A 16,263-nucleotide genomic window follows, 5' to 3' on the forward strand; every position below is an offset into this window, starting at 1 on the left:
TGGCTGCAAAGGAGAATTCCCAGTCGTAGAATATTCCTGGAGGCTTAGTATGCTTTGAAAACAAAGGCCATCCTCCTTGGCACATTATTTTGCCTCATCCAATGAAAAGAGTTTTCACAAAACTGGAAGTGAACTTCCAGACACTTCCAGTTCTGCTGTATGTGTGTACGGATGTGGGTGCGGCAGGGTTTGCTGTACTCATGGTTGATTCTGATGTCCAGAAATAGGCCCCTGGACCTCTCATGTTTGCCCATCCCTGCAGTATCAGATGGAACACTGATTCGAAATCCAAGTGGATTGTTCTTACACAAAGAGACCACATCATATATGACACCCAAGGTTAAGATAAAGAGAAAGGAAGATGTCCTGGATCAGTGGCAAGCAGATTCAAATAGTCCGTACTGCTTGGATACTGTCAAGTGCATGGTAAATACACACTGGAACATTAGAATTATTTTCTCCAGAGTGTAAGATACTGGTTTGGGAGGAGCTTTGGAAAAAAAATCTTTTATCCTGAAGCTCCTCCAAAACCAATATATTTTATTGCATATGACATATGCAATAAATGAATGCCAGATTTGCTCAAGAGGATTTCCCTCCCTATACACACACATTCAAAGAATTCTCACAACATAGATTGAATTTTCTGTCAGTACTAGCCTCCATTTCTGCAATGACAGAACTCAGGCAAGCATCTAATTTGTGACTATTTCTAGTCTAACATCTGAAAACAGGGTTTTTATGATTCAAATATATGCTATATTACTATATAAATATATTGTTGTTTAGTCATTTAGTGGTGTCCAACTCTTTGTGACCCCATGGACCAGAGCACACCAGGCCCTCCTGTCTTCCACTGCCTCCCAGAGTATAAATATATACTACATTAGAAAACCCTCACTTTGCAGAAAAAGAGAACAATAAATTCATGTTGTGTTGAGTAGGTCGGGAATTTAACATATTAGGAATATATTTACCAGAAGTAGACCACGGCATTCCGTGTCTAGTCGCGCTGGCCACATGATCACAGAAACTGTCTTTGGACAAACGCTGGCTCTACGGCTTGGAAACGGGGATGAGCAGCATGCCCTAGAGTTGGACACGACTGGACAATTTGTCAAGGGGAACCTTTACCTTTACCTAGACCAGATATGCTATAGAATGTTACTACTGTTAGATGAGACATGACAATCTCTTGGTTTGAGGAAGAGCAGGTTGGTACAATCCTATCCTGTGAATGCACACATGGAGAAGATAGCTATCATTAACAATATTTGAAAAGATTTCCATAGCCCCACATAGTGTCATTAGAGATCAGGCTTTCTTGATCTATTGTTTGGTACCAGACACACTGTATGGTCCCACATTATGTCTAAAACAAGTGTGACATATGAAGCTGAGACCAAATGTAACATGGAAGGGTATCAAATGTGGATCTTCCTGCTAGGTAAAAACTTATCCCAGTACTCCAAGTAACTTATTTACTGTTGAGGCTGCATGCCAGTGAAATAAATGAATTCATCTGCTATTTTTCTGAAGAGCAGGAAGGCAGACCAGTCCTCTCTTCTCTGTGCAGGCAGTCCTGGAGGGACAAAAGAAATAAATTTCCTCACTACATTGAAACTCTGTGCAAAAGGTAGCTTTTAGATCTCATAAGCCAATTTATTCTCCAACTCTCAAGTGACAATTTAGTTTGCCAAGTGACCTTCCCCACCCAAGATTTTCTTTACACTTGCCAAATAAAAACCTATGTGGGTAGTCAGAGGCAGCTACTCAGCTCTTGCCGACATAGTTGCCAAATCAAATGATCTGTTGCCATAATAGAAAAGTGACTGTAAATTGTGAAAAATGCATTCATCTGTGTGACCTCGGTATTGGGAGGTGAGGAATTCTTGCCAAAATTTTCTTTCATACCAAAGAGATGCTCTCAAGGAATTGCTAAGCTGTGTTCTTGACTCCAATGTGTGAATGAAGAAACAAGCATTTCATTGACTTTTTTTGCAGATCATTTGCACAATACCTCTGCACAAAATTATACTCATTTGCCTTTGTGAAGCTAAGCACATGTCCATACACATGCACAAAGTGTAAACAGAGAATTACAGTCTGATGGATTGAAAAGAGACAAAAAATCCATCCAGTGCTCCTGCTTTTTAAAAGTCCATGCAACAAGGCAACTGTCATTGCACTTGGTGCAAAAATCAGTTTCTAAATTAATCTCTGAGAAACTGGTCTTATAAATATGAAAACTTCCCTGAGACCATTAACAATAAATTCTTGTTGTCTTGCAGGTGAGTATATATATTGAGATTTCTTGTTCTCCTATATGACAAAAAGGACCAGGGAATATTTCCACATCCCTATTGCAGTAAAATAGTGACTGGGAAGGAGGTAAATTTGGGAGACAAAACCAGTTTGTACATTAACATTGCAGTTTTTCTCTCCTTCACTCCTAAATATCTTACATTTTTTCTTTTTGGGTTAAAAAAATCCTATTACGCAGGAATTTGCAAAGGTTTCCTTAATTTGCAGCCAATACACCGGAACGGTTAACTATGTTATTGAATGCACTGCTCAGCCTCATCCCAGCTTTGAACAACAGTGATATACTTAATGGGGCAATACTATTAAAAGTGTATTATGAGATTTTCTTTTAAAAACTTCCTATTCCTCATGATTAACTGAGTTGTCTTTGTTATGGCATGAGTCATACACAGTGCCTCCATGTCAACAGATTCTTAGCAGCAGAATCAGACTAATGCATATTTAAGAGCACACTTTGGCTCGCAGAACATGATTCACTCCGGTAGATTTGGTGTGTAATTTCATAATACACTGAAGGAAGGAGAAAAGCGGAAATATTGAGAGATAAATTAGTGAAACATATGCAAATATACTTTACTTGATACGGAACTCCTTTGTATAGAGTATAACATTTTTAGGTCACCTTTCATTGTGAGTAAGCATTACAGCACTTAGCTTAATGGCACTGAAACAACCCTCAGAAGAAAACGGAAAAGGAAAATCTAAACACTGTTACAGTACAATCAATAGTCCTATTACCACCTAAACCTTTGACAAGTCATACTGTGAACCTCAGTCAGGTGCAGAACCAGCTATCTCTGCCCCTGACTCTGTACTTTTTTGTTTCCCTCCACTCCTTCGCCCCCTTCTTTCCTTCCCTTCCCTTCTCTTCCTGGTATATGATTTCCCATTAAGAGAGAATTCTTGTTTTTAAAAAAGTTAGAGGGAGAAAGAGGGCAGTCTGACTGTCTTTATAAATGAAGCTGGGCTGGCACGCATGGGAAAAGAGCAAATGAGGGAGAAAATCGAAAGATTCGGGGCAACATCTGATTGAGATGGCCTCTGAGATGGTTGGTCACTTGCATTCCGACTCCCCTTCTTTATTTGTATATTTGCTGATTTTTTTTACTGCCAGTCTTTCAGTAGCTGAATACTGTCCTCTTTCTCTCTTCACTCGTTTCAGATCCTTTGATGAGAGGACTCTTAAAAAGGGGAAGGCGGAAAGAGGGATGTGGACTTTTCTATGGGATCTGAGCTGGGTTAAAATGCTCTGGAAGAGAACTAACAAAAAATTGAGAGCAATGCGTAACTGCCCATTGCGGGCTGAGATCTGCAACAGTTTGCATTTACACATTCTCTCCTCATCTATTTCTGAATAGCTGACTCCTTCTACAAATCAGTTCTCTACCTGCATTTCTGCAGACTGTAGCACCCCACTGGCCAAAAAGTTGTTTCACATGTTTCAGTCCATGTGGTCACACCACCCTGAACTGTCCACACACTCCCAGATTGGGGGAAAAGTCATGTTTACTCTGTTTTGAGCCACTAGAAGACTCTCTTTGTACACTGTAGGATATGGTTTCCATGCAGTAGATACCAGATTCAGTCATGTCTAGTTAAAAGGATGAGGTGCTAGATCAGTGGCTCCCGAACTTGGATCTCCAGGTGTTCTTGGACTACAACTCCCAGAAATCCTGACCAGCACAGTTAGTGGTGAAGGCTTCTGGGAGTTTTCATCCAAGAACATGTGGGGACACAAGATTGGGAACCACTGTTCTAGCTCAGTGGTTCTTAACCTTTGTTACTCGGATGTTTTTGAACTACAACTCCCAGAAACCCCAGCCAGCACAGTTGGTGGTGAAGGCTTCTGGGAGTTGCAGTCCAAAACTCCTGAGTAACCCAAGGTTAAGAACCAGTGTTCTAGCTGATGAGAGAGCCCTCTGTCTGAGACTCAAGTCAAACAGTAGCAGGCTACACAAATATGTAGATGAGGCAGCATTCTTTATTTTCTGGTATCGTTTTCTTTCTTTCTTTCTCTCTCTCTCTAGTATAACAGGAGCTGAAATTGGTAAAGCTGCCACTGAAATTGTGCCCAAAGCTACATTCAATGCTAATGTGGGATGGTTTTGTCCCACAGAGATGCTTTGGAATTTTGATGGAAGCCAGAAAACTTGCAGGAAAACTAACAATGTGACTCAGGGGCATTCACACATCTGTGATACAATTAATACATCAAGATAAAGAGAAATCATGTGACAGCATGAGGGCATGCAGAAGAGGAATTTGTAGTGGCCTAAATGTTAGTTTTGTACTTTCCAAGAATGAAGCTTGTAAGATATTTAGCAGTTCAAATGAAAATAAACTGTTGTATTACATGTAGAACTGTAGTATTTGCCCCAGGGCAGCTCCCTGAATCTTAGATGCATCCTGGTGAGCATCTGTCTGCTTTTTTGTAAAAGGGTCAATGACTCACTGTTCAGGTTTCACTTTTGACACCATATCTGGGCAAGTTCAGAAGGCATAATTAAATCACTTGTTCTTACCCTGAGCTGTATCTCCCCATCAAGTTAATCTGATGTTAATGAAGTTTGTGGTCCATCTTCTCCAGGATGTCTACAAGATAGAAGGAGATATATTAACCAAATTGAAAAGATAATGCTTTGATGCAAGGGGCCGTTACTTGGCTGGAACAGGTTCAGATCAATGAGACAAGGGCAACTGTTAGATCATCAGCTGCCACAATACATTTACTGCCCAGTTTCCTCCTCATAAAAAGTTGTGTCTCCTTATTTGGCACATTATGCTACCACCAGAATTCAACTTCCCTATTGTCTAGGGATCTGTGTATTTGTGATACCTCAGAATTGAGAATAAGGCTCACAAGTCACTGCACAGAATGACGGAACTCCCTCAATCCAGAGAACTGGAGTGTTCATCTGGGTTTTGTGGTTGGTGTCATTTTATTTACACTGCGGTCTTCATAGTGCAGTAGAAGATTTAGGGCAATTATTTGTGGTGGTTGTTAGCTTTTATGTCCTGTGAAGCCATTTCCAACTTCCAACAGCCCAAAAGTGCATGAGATATTCAAGGAATAACTTAGCATTGCCACCCACACTATTGAGTTTTCCCAGCTCATTTCTTGTGATGCATAATTCAGTTCTCAGCCCACAACAGCAGACTATCTCCCAGGTTTGTGGTTCAGCAGGATAGGATTCCTTGATTTTGCATAATATTGAGAGTCTTTCTATAAGTGGATACCCATTTATTTCATCCTGATACTGCTTTGCTTCTGTATGTTTTAAGGGTCCCATTCTCAGTTTATAGTCTCCGAAATACAATTATGAGGGGAGATCCAAAATTAATAGTTGACAGAAGAAAATAACATCTTTATTTTCTAGATTTCCATGCACCCTTCCCAGTCTTGCTACAATAAACGAATAAAGGATAGCAAAGCTGCAGTCCTCTGCAGTTATCTGGGAGAAAATATCACCAAAAGCAGCTGGAGTTATTTTGGAAGGATAGTGTATAAAACTATGGTTAGCAGTAACTGTGAAGACGTATGTGAAATAATGTCAAGGTTGCCAAGTTTGTGGTCAAGACCGACTCTATCAAACACTCCCTGAAAATGTCCCAACTCTAGCAAGGAGACAACGTTGCCATTTTCTTATTTACGGCACAATAATGAATCAAATGAGGAGTTATCCTCCTGGCTGTGAGCACAGATATAAACATAACAAGTGAGTTCTTCCATTTGTGCATAAGAGATTATGCAGAAAGCAGGGTCTCACTAACACTAGAAAAATCCAGGGTGCCAAACAATAACAGAAAAGCAACCTGTACTCTCCTTAGCCCAGCCCATCCTGTTTGGTGGGCATCTCGGGATTTTTAGCATAATATATTCTAATCACTGAATTTCTAAAATATATGCCATCAAAGAAAAAAAAATTTTTTTTAAAAAAATAGACATTAGGAGGAAGGTGTTCAACAGATGACCATACTGTATAGTTTCAAAAATTTGAACAGTATCCAGTTTTGACCCCAGTGTCTTTGGAAACCCTGATTTAAAAATGTCTCCTCTTTTTGTCTGAGCTGTATGCTTCGAGGTTTCAATATGAGTGACAAGATATAATGCAAGATCACTGGTTTTTGGAATGACTGACAAGTAGTGTTCATTTTTATTCCAGGTGCTCTTTCCTTTTCAGTCTTGTTAACTGCAGTTCTTTGGAGACTCTTTTTGTAAGAGGAAGGAGAGAAGAAGAAAAATATTTTCATGTACTAAGAAGTAGGGGGGAAAACCCTTGTAAATTGAGCTGATGGAGCATTTCCTGATTTTTCCAAATGGGTTCTTTTCATTCGATCCAGTAGCTTTTTGTAAATGGGTGATTGGAAATGTATGGAGGTGGGGGAGAGCGCTAAATCACAGAACCGGGGCTGTAGAGCTGGAAGGGGCACCAGAGCTCATTAAGTCCAATCCCGCAACGAAGCTTGAAAACCGCAGCAAAAACAGCTCTGATATACTAGTGGTGTTGGAGTCATCCCAAAATCATCTCATTTTAGCACCATTTTTAAAAATGTTGCAGCTGTGGCAAAGACACCATTACCATCACACATACAAAATTTTCTCCCATGTTTCATGCAGTGAGAGCAGCCTGGTGGTGCAGACTTTTTGCTTCCAGATATTCGGTTGTAATTTCTCCGCTGCAATGTTTCCATTGGGTGTGAAAAGCTTGTCTTATTCATCATGATAGGAGCTGTGATTTTGGGCTTGGCTAGATGGCCAAATGGGAGTGGGCTGGATCAAGCTAAACAGAGTTGCCCAAGGTCAGATAAAGCCATATAGAGGTTTGTGGTGCAACCCTTGCATCCACATGCTTTTAAAAAACAACCAAATCCTTTCAAAACATCCCTGATATGTTAGCAACAATTTCAAAGAAATGCAAAACTTCCTGTTTCCTGTCCTCCAAAGGAGAGCCAAGTGGAAATTTTCCATTTCTCAAGATTGTTAAGAGGTAAGATCATTAAGAGGCTTCTCCATGGGTACAGCCAGCCAGCCGCTTTGATTTGATCCTAGCGATCGTACATGCTGTAATCAACCCCAAAATGGAGTGATTGTACCCACACCTATAAAACAGCAGCCCCTAACAAGGTATGAGAAAGATGTGGGTATGAACAGGCTGGTTTGTGCTGACATGTTGTCTGGTCACCGACAAAAGGAGTAAACTGGCCCATTCTCAGAGCAGATAAAACAGAGGGACAAAATCCCGAGTAGTCAGGCACTTGGAAAGGAGACAGTTGCCGTGATGGTCAGTAGAGAGATAAGTAATAATCATTTTGGAGCTTGACCTCTGCCTATCAGGGTCACCCAAATATCTTACAAAACCAGAGACAGATGTGATGTTGGGGCCTTTCTGCTGCCATCCATAAAGGTCAATGGAAGTGTGGCAGGGCCAGGCTAAGAGCTATCAGTATGATCAGGAGCTCAGGCAATGCCCCCTTGCTTTGTGGGGGGCCTGTGGCAAATTGCCTCAGTTGCCCCTGATCAGCCCTCTTGTCAGTTCTGGCTGGCTTGTGCTGTTCAAGATAAGCTCTCTCTCTCTCTCTCTCTCTCTCTCTGTGTGTGTGTGTGTCTGTGTGTCTGTGTTTATTTTTATTTTTTTAAGAATAGGATGTTAGCTGGCTGTAAGCCTGAACTTATATCAATTCTTTTAAAAAGCAGCAAATCTTGGACCATAATTCTTCAGTCTTACTAATTTTCTGTTTCCAGTGTTTCCTTTGTAGTGAAAGTCATGCTAGAAATCAAAATATATATTGGCATGTATATATCTACTTCATACATATACTTATATGAAGCTCCATTACAGGGAATCAGCAGTGATCAACAGTCAAGTAGGGATATATAATGCCAAATGAATGAATCATACAGGCACTTCAAAAATGAATATAGGTAATTTTATAGGCGAAAAAAAAAAAATTAAAAGCAGTAATGTATCTCAAAAACAGATAAACATTAAAGCTCCCATATGCTACAAATGCCAAACTTGTTTCAAACAGCCTTTTATGTTCGATGGTCGTCTACTAATATTGTAATATTTCTCACATAAGCATATGGGGGAAAAAAATCTCTCCTCTTCAACTGAAGCTGCCAAATGAAGCGCAACCATATTGTTACAGTGATGTCACCTGTAACTAAAATGGAAATGGCTTGTTACAAATAATAGCAAGTGGCAATGGAAATAATTAGAATTGTATGAAATTCAAGTAATCATGCAGTTGAAAATAAAACCCAGCACACTGAGGGTGAAGGTAACGATTTTGAGTGAGTTACCCAGTCAGCTAAGATCTCCAGGCAGAGGCCGGTGGAGGGTCATTTTCTGTGGCAATTATCAACATGGAATAGTGCAGGAGTGGTACGAAGCCAGGCCCTGTTGGAGGAATCGTTCCTGACTGGCTAGTCTAGGGCAAAAAGGTGGCAGCAGGTTGAAAGTAGAAGACCTGTGAGCCTTTGCTCCAGAAAAGCTTAAAAAAACAAACAAAAAAACAAACAAAAAAACACCTCAGCCTGAAGGGAATTGAACTTTAGAGGAAGTGCCCAAGGGAAGTACAGCCTGATCTCCCTTTGTGGAAGAGGTTTCTGGAGGCTGCTTCCTCTTGTTGAGACTGTGCCAGAAAGAAAATGTACAGTGAATGGGGAAACCTGACTGTTGCTAGCCGATAGCATTTATCTATGTTATGCCATTGTTCATTTTTCAGTAATGATAGAAAGTGTCTATATAAATAGATCACTGCATAATGTACTATATTCAAAAGATGTGTAGGCTCTCCCTTCTGATTTTCTTCCATCTTTTCAACCGTTCTACATAAATATGGACACCTTCCCCTAGTGTATTTCATTGAGTTATTACATATAAATGGCTTGTAGAAGACTCTTGACTTTTGCTCTGATTTATATGGAGAATCATTCAGCAAAACATTCAATTCTTTACTAATTGGGAGTGAATTGAGTCATGAGTTTAGGGAGAAAAATGTACCCTGAGCCCTTTTAACTTAATTTCAACATCGAGAAGCAAATTATTATGAATTGTGAGAGGCAGATTTATGCCAGTGCGTGCTGCTTGTTATTGACGAAAAAATTAGTTCCTTGCTTGGAATAAACCTGATGGCAAATGCTTCAAGAGGGAGATGTTAAATTGGAAATACCTCAATGTGGAGACATTTCAATGTTGTGTGAGAATTAAGATACTTTTCCTCCATGTTTGGTCAGATTTGCTGTAAATAATAATAAACAATTGGTAACAGCCATGGTGTTAAAAACAACAACAATTTAAATGTCTGTTTTGAGCATATTAAAATAGGAAATATTGTGTTGCAGAATTAAACAAACCTGAGAAGGCCTGGGCTGAATATTGCAACAGTGAGTTTATTAAAAATATAGTTCTGTAGCAATGTTTAATATTCTTTTGATGGTGTTATGGTAGGAAGATATGCACAGGTCCTTGTTTTTAATAATTCTAAATTCATAATTCTTGTCATTAATTTGTCCACAGCTGTTAATAACTCTATTTACAGCATTTTTTAATTGGAAGTTTAAGATTTTTTGGGAAATATCTGACTAGTTTAAAACAAATAAAAATAATGTAACTAATCGAAGTCCCCAAAGGCTTTATGAAAGATAAAAATATGACAGTGCCCCAAATAACATGACCATGGCCAAGTTGCATTTACTGTGTATGGAAGGGCAACGATACAAGTGGTTTTTGAAGTTTTGTAGTTGCCAGTCATGTTTCTAATTGTACAGAGTGCAAGCAGCCACATAATGGAGAGCAGGAAAGATAAGATAGCTCTACTGCTTCCACAATTGCCTCTCTACATGATGCAACAGGATTAATCAAGAACTAGTTTCAAAGTGATAATTTTTACCTATCCATTTGTTCAAAGAAGCAGAATTATGTCAGTTCGCCTTAAAATGTGAACAACAGATATTTCTTTTTGCCATATAATTTAAATGCACATTTTAAATCAGGTCAGCTCTTATCATTAGGACCCCAGCTGTCATACCATTGTTCTTGTGTGCCTTTAAATTACTTCTAATGTATGAAACTGTTAATGACCTCTCCCCTGGCCCAATCATTCACAGTCCTGTTCAGGTCTTGCAAATGAAAGGACATGGCTTTTTTTTAAATTGAGTCAGTGCATCTCATGATAGGTCTTCATCTTCATCTTTTATCTTGCCCAAGGCTTGTCTTCTCATGATATTTATTTATTTATTTATTTATTTATTTATTTATTTATTTATTTATTTATTTTATTTCTATCCCGCCTATCTGGTCATATTAGACCACTCTAGGCGGCTTACAATAAAAAATAAAAAAAATCATTTGAGGTTCTCGTGAAAATTCAGACATTATTTGTTCCAGGACCCAATGGTTTGTCTTTCTGGAGGTCCATGGTATCCTCCAACATCGTATTTCAAATACATCAGTTGTATTTATTTTTTAAAATCTACACAGCCATATCCTTTTGTGCAATCTATAAAGCACAGACTGATTTTCTTCTGAAATTCTTCAGAATGCTCTAGTAGCCAGTATATGTTTGCAACATGGTCTCTAGTGCCTCCTCCTTTATTGAGTCTAGCTTGAATAGCTGATATTTCCTCTGCTTATATAGAGTCTTTGATGTAAAATCCTGAGCAAAATGTTGCCTGCATGCATGAAAAATTAATATCACATAGTTACTGCAGTCCTTAGCATTTTCTTTCTTTGAGATAGGAATGCATATTGAATGTTTACTGTCTATAGACTTTTTTCTTTTCTTTTTTTCTTTCCATATTTATGGGCATCTTCTTTTTAGGACCATACAGATTTGGTCTCCATAGAGTGAAATAGCACTGTTGGTATATGGTCTATCCCTGTTGATTTATTTATTCCAATTGCTTTAACATCAGATTACATTTCACTTTCTAAAACTGTATGTCCTTGATCCAAATATTCTTTAAAGAACTCTGTGATCCCTGCTTCTTGCTATATCCTTCTTCAATATATGGTTTCATTTTTTACTTAATATCTTACTTCTATGCCAAATTCTCCAGTGCTGTTTGGTTTTGCTTTCTTTCTTGCTTTTGCATTCCACTCACCTATGACTGGAATGATTATAAATGTATCCTGTTTTATTTTGTGAATATTTTCTCTCTGGACACATACGTAAAAACTTATAAATTCTTCTTTTTTAGCATTTGTAGCTGAACAATGTCTTTGAACAATTGTTATGCTGACAGGATTTCCTTAAATTTGATCGATAGTATTTGATCAAGTATTGCTTATAAACTTTGACTTACAGCTGCACTATTTCTTCTGAGTTTCTCATTCCCAGAGTAAAACACTTCACTGGTATGCTATTTAAAATGCAGAACATAAGATTTCTGCACCCACATTGCTGAGCATTTGCCCCAGGGAGAATGCAACTGTACAGCCGGGAAAATATGTTCTGATCCAAAGTTTCTGAAATCCAGTCCTTGCTGGTTTCCATGGGTGAAATTGCTGTAGCCATCCAGATGACAAACAATTTATTGTGTGGCAGGAGCAGAGGCAGAGGTGGAGAAAGATGTCAAATGTGTTTTCATGGCATCCCTACTGCGGAGGCCACACTTGATCTGACGAGGTGCCGACTGACAATTTCCACTGGGACCAGGCGTTCCCTATGCCTCCTCCCCCCCATGACTTAGTGCTTGTCGGAATCAGAGCTAACTTGAAATCATTTAAAGAAAAAAAGAGAAAGAAACGCTCTTTGAAGACAGCAAGCACGTGGCTGAGGAGAACTGACACCACCGCGAGCACCCCTTTTCATCAGATCAAGTGATTCCACAGGGCAGAAAGTGGATAAAAGTGATGTCAGCCCAATCAGAGCAAAATAAAATAACCTCCGCTAGCTGAACAGAAAGAGATGATTCCCCACTGAATTAGCTAGTTGGTTGCTGTAGTGCTCAATATGATTCCTCCTCTCTTGAAGTCTATATAACTCTTGGATGCACCAAAACTGTCAAAGATGTTGAACAGCATTGCAAGAGAGCTCCTTAAATAATCTCAGAGGTGCCTCTGGACAAGTATCCTACAGAAATTCTTGGAGGTCCTAAACCATAGCAAGCATGGTATTGGCAGTGTTTGGTTAGCAGAAGAAAAGTTGTGGGCTTAGAGGGTTTCAACTGGGAAGCGACAGAAGGGGGGCAGACATGGAAAGAAAACAAAAACTCTCTAAAACATTGATTAAAAAAATGATTGCTTGGCAGCTTCACATAGTTTCATATTTATTTACTTAATTGACAAAGTGGCACAATGAGAGCTGGCTTTGACATTAGTCCCAGTAAGGTGGCTGTCTGAGACTACAGGTCTGTGCTGCTCCTCTGTGCACTGTCTGGATTCTTGCAAAAGCCTGCATTTTTCTCTCTGGCTTTTAGAAATGGCCAGACAATCTGGATTAAAGCAAAAAGGCCCTCCAGGTCCACATCCTCCTCCTCCTCCTCCTCCTCCTCTTCTTCTTTCTCTCTCTCTCTTTCTCTCCCTCCCTCTCTCTCTCTCTGTGTGTGTGTGTGTGTGTGTGTGTGTGCATGTGACTGCTGCCACTGTCACCAGGAGGGCCTTTTCTGCTCTGTTTTTCCATGGTGTGACCACTTCTAAAAGCTCTCATAAATGTCAGCCGGTTCTTTGAGGTGGCCAAATGGTTGAAAAGAAGGACCATCAGGGCAGCTGTGGTGGCTTCTCCTCATATCACCTTTGCATCTTCCAGTGGCGTGTGGGGTGTACTGTCCCTGTCGCTTGGTAGTCTCCAAAACATAGCAGCTCTGTAAGATGGTGCAGCCTCCAGGAGCAGAAGATGAAAAAAAGTAACTTTTCCCATTTCTTCGTGCATGCAATAAGGGATGGGAAAGGTGGGATCTTCCAGATAGGCTTGTTTTCACTTTCTTGGGAATTATCTGCTTGCATTTTTTTAAAATAAAAGAACAATTGTTATTCAAGCCCTTGAATCTGACTTTCTGCTTAATGGGAAGGATGTGTCTTTCTTTCGATACTGCTCCATATTGGCTTAACAATGACAGAACCTCAACTTCTCCATGGTTTACTGTCAGTTACCCAGTGAGCATTCTGCCTTAGGTGACCCTGCTAGGAGACCAGCCTCATAATGGAGTGTGGCCTCCTGACAACATTGCTCTCAACTTCTCTGACACACTCAAACCCCTTCATCATGTTAAGGTGTGCATCCATGAGGTGGCCATGTGTACTTAGTACATTCATATAACCAGTATGTAGAAGTGGTAGGAAGGAAACAAGGGGAGAAGAAACAAACTTCCTTTAAAACAAATCCTAAAAGGAGGGGGGAAAGAGTCAGCTATTAAAAAGAAAACAATGTCTGGCTGAATTTTTGCCAGCGAACTACAGAATACTGCACTGCCTTATCTGCCAACTGGCATGCGGCTCCTCCTGTTGATTATGTTTCCCTGACTCAGTGTAGGCAGTATCATTCCATCACAAAAATGCACAACCCATGTCATCCCAGATAGCTAACGCTGAAGGGTTTCTGAATCAAAGTTTTAAAAATATATATATATGCAAACAAATGGATTATACTACTTTGAAAGCTTTTCTGCAATTGTGTGTCTTTTCATCATGTCTTAGTGCGATCTTATTTATGTATACAATAAATAAGTAAAGCAAAAGCAAAGCAAAGCATGCTGTTTATATACTGCCCCATAGCAGTTAAAGCAATATCTGGGCAGTTTACAAGTTATTTATGCAGGCGACACATTCCCCCTCCCCCACCGCCCCAAGCGAACTGGGTACTCATTTTACCAACCTCGAAAGTATAAGAGGCTGAGTCAACCTTGAGCCGGCTACCTGGGATTGAACCCTGGGTTGTGAGCACAGTTTTGGATGCAGTACAGCAGTTTAACCACTGCGCCACAAGGCTCCTATTTAAAGAATACCTTAGGTAAAGGTAAAGGTTTCCCTCGACAATTTTTGTCCAGTCGTGTCCGACTCTAGAGGGCGGTGCTCATCCCCATTTCCAAGCCATAGAGCCAGCGTTTTGTCAGAAGACAATCTTCCGTGGTCACATGGCCAGTGAGACTTAGACAATATGATTTTACTGCATCATGTCAGAGTGTTTCCTCTTGTTCCTTCCTGGTATAGTCTTGGTAGTTGTCTGAGCAGCTGATCTTGTTTTTTGTCCAAAGTGTGCCATTCCCCACTTGAAGTGCTTTGTCTTAGGCACAGTAGCAGATTCCTTGCTTTTATTTATTTATTTAATTTATTTTTCCTTTTGCTGAACGACAGTGCAGAGCTCCAAATAACTTTCTGCCAGGGATCTTTACTATTGCATTCTCAGTAAGAGTTCATATAAGAAATAAACAGTCCCTGTAGAAAGTATGCCTGCTGGCTTACCCTTTGAGGTGCTTCGGAACTTAACAATATTTTGATCCCTGCTTGCTCTCTTTGGGAGCAGGAGAACACTGAAGGCTGATCCAGTCCATAAGTCTGGCCCATGGGAGCTAACTATCTTTTCCTCAGCTGAGCTGTATAGCACAAGACAATTTCTGATACAGGACACAGGCAGTCCATTATTTATTTGTCTGTTCAAATCAAACTGCCTATCCTTAGTGACAGTAGGGCTGTTTATAGATAGCAACATTATATTTTTCAACTATATAGTGGGCTGAGGTGGAGGGGCTGGGAGGGGGGGAAAGGTGTGAGCATCCATGGGTCCACAGAAGAATTTGTATTTATTTATTTATTTATTTATTTATTTATTTATTTATTTATTTATTTATTTATTTATTTATTTATTTATGCCGCCCATCTGGACATAGTCTACTCTGGGCGGCTCGCAACATTATACATTTGGTTCTCATTATCATGATGTTCTTTGGTGGCTGGTTTGTCCCTCCATTGAAAGACCTAACCTTGACTTTCCCTGTCTCAACTTAATTGATATCCCCACACAGTCTGTTCCACTTCTTTTCAAACAAGGATGGGGACTGAGAAAGTCCTCCCAGATGCTGTTGGACTTCAACTCCCATAATCCCTCACCATTAGCAATGCTGGTTAAGGCTGATAACCGCTGTACTGCCACAGCATCTGGAGTTCTATACATTGCCCAGCTGTTTTTACACCATCGTTCTCTTCTTTCTTTCTCTCTCTCTGTTCTGCCATCCATGCAAAGTAGCTTTCTTTGTCTTTCCCTGTCTCAAGAGCATGAACAGTATGCTGTACATTCTAAAATCTCATATTTGTCCGTCAACCACTTTTTTTTTAACAAACAAGGATTGAGGGAGTCTTTTGTTTTTAAATTTCCAGATTTGAATATTTCACTGTGAACAAAAGAAGATTCCAATACATAGAAATGTCTTTCTTTTGGGGTACTCTTCTTGCGGGGATCCCATGGTGACAGGCACTCAACCCTCCAAGGGTGGAGGAAATAAGACTTTCCTCAGCAGGCAGAGTTCAATGTGTCACTTTCGTACATTGCACACAGCCCTGTCTCCTGGTTGCTATTGAGTGGTAATAGAAATATTAGAGCTGCATTTCTCAGTGAAATGACATAGCTGGCATGAAGCATACTCAAAAAAAAAAAAAAAAAAAAAAAAAAAAGTCCATGGCTTCTAAGTTATGAAGAAAGCCATGTTTTTGTATTGAGGAAAAGATGATTGTCTGAAGTCTGTTTAGATTTGCAGTTTGCACACATTGGCTGTTATTGCTCTGAGTAATGATGGCTATTAACAGAAAAAACATCAACAGAGTGAAAACAGCTGTCGCAAATGCAAGATAGTAATCGAGATCTGTGTCATATCCTCCGCCAGATTGCAGGCTCTATCTCTTAACTCCTCGAGAAACATAATCATAGCTTTTTATCACATCATGGGCATGTATAGAAAAATAATCCATAAGCCTTTCATTTTTCGTGGACTTAGATTCT

At 39.8% G+C, this 16,263-nt stretch overlaps 1 protein-coding gene across 5 annotated transcripts in view; it reads left to right on the forward strand.

Annotated features, from left to right (window-relative positions):
- The window catches only part of CTNNA3 (catenin alpha 3), a 1,002,073-nt gene that overhangs the window by 469,344 nt on the left and 516,466 nt on the right, over positions 1 to 16,263 (forward strand). The gene's annotated exons all lie outside the window — the stretch shown is intronic.

Source organism: Pogona vitticeps, chromosome 3 (assembly GCF_051106095.1).
Source record: "Pogona vitticeps strain Pit_001003342236 chromosome 3, PviZW2.1, whole genome shotgun sequence".
NCBI classification, from domain to species: domain Eukaryota; kingdom Metazoa; phylum Chordata; class Lepidosauria; order Squamata; family Agamidae; genus Pogona; species Pogona vitticeps.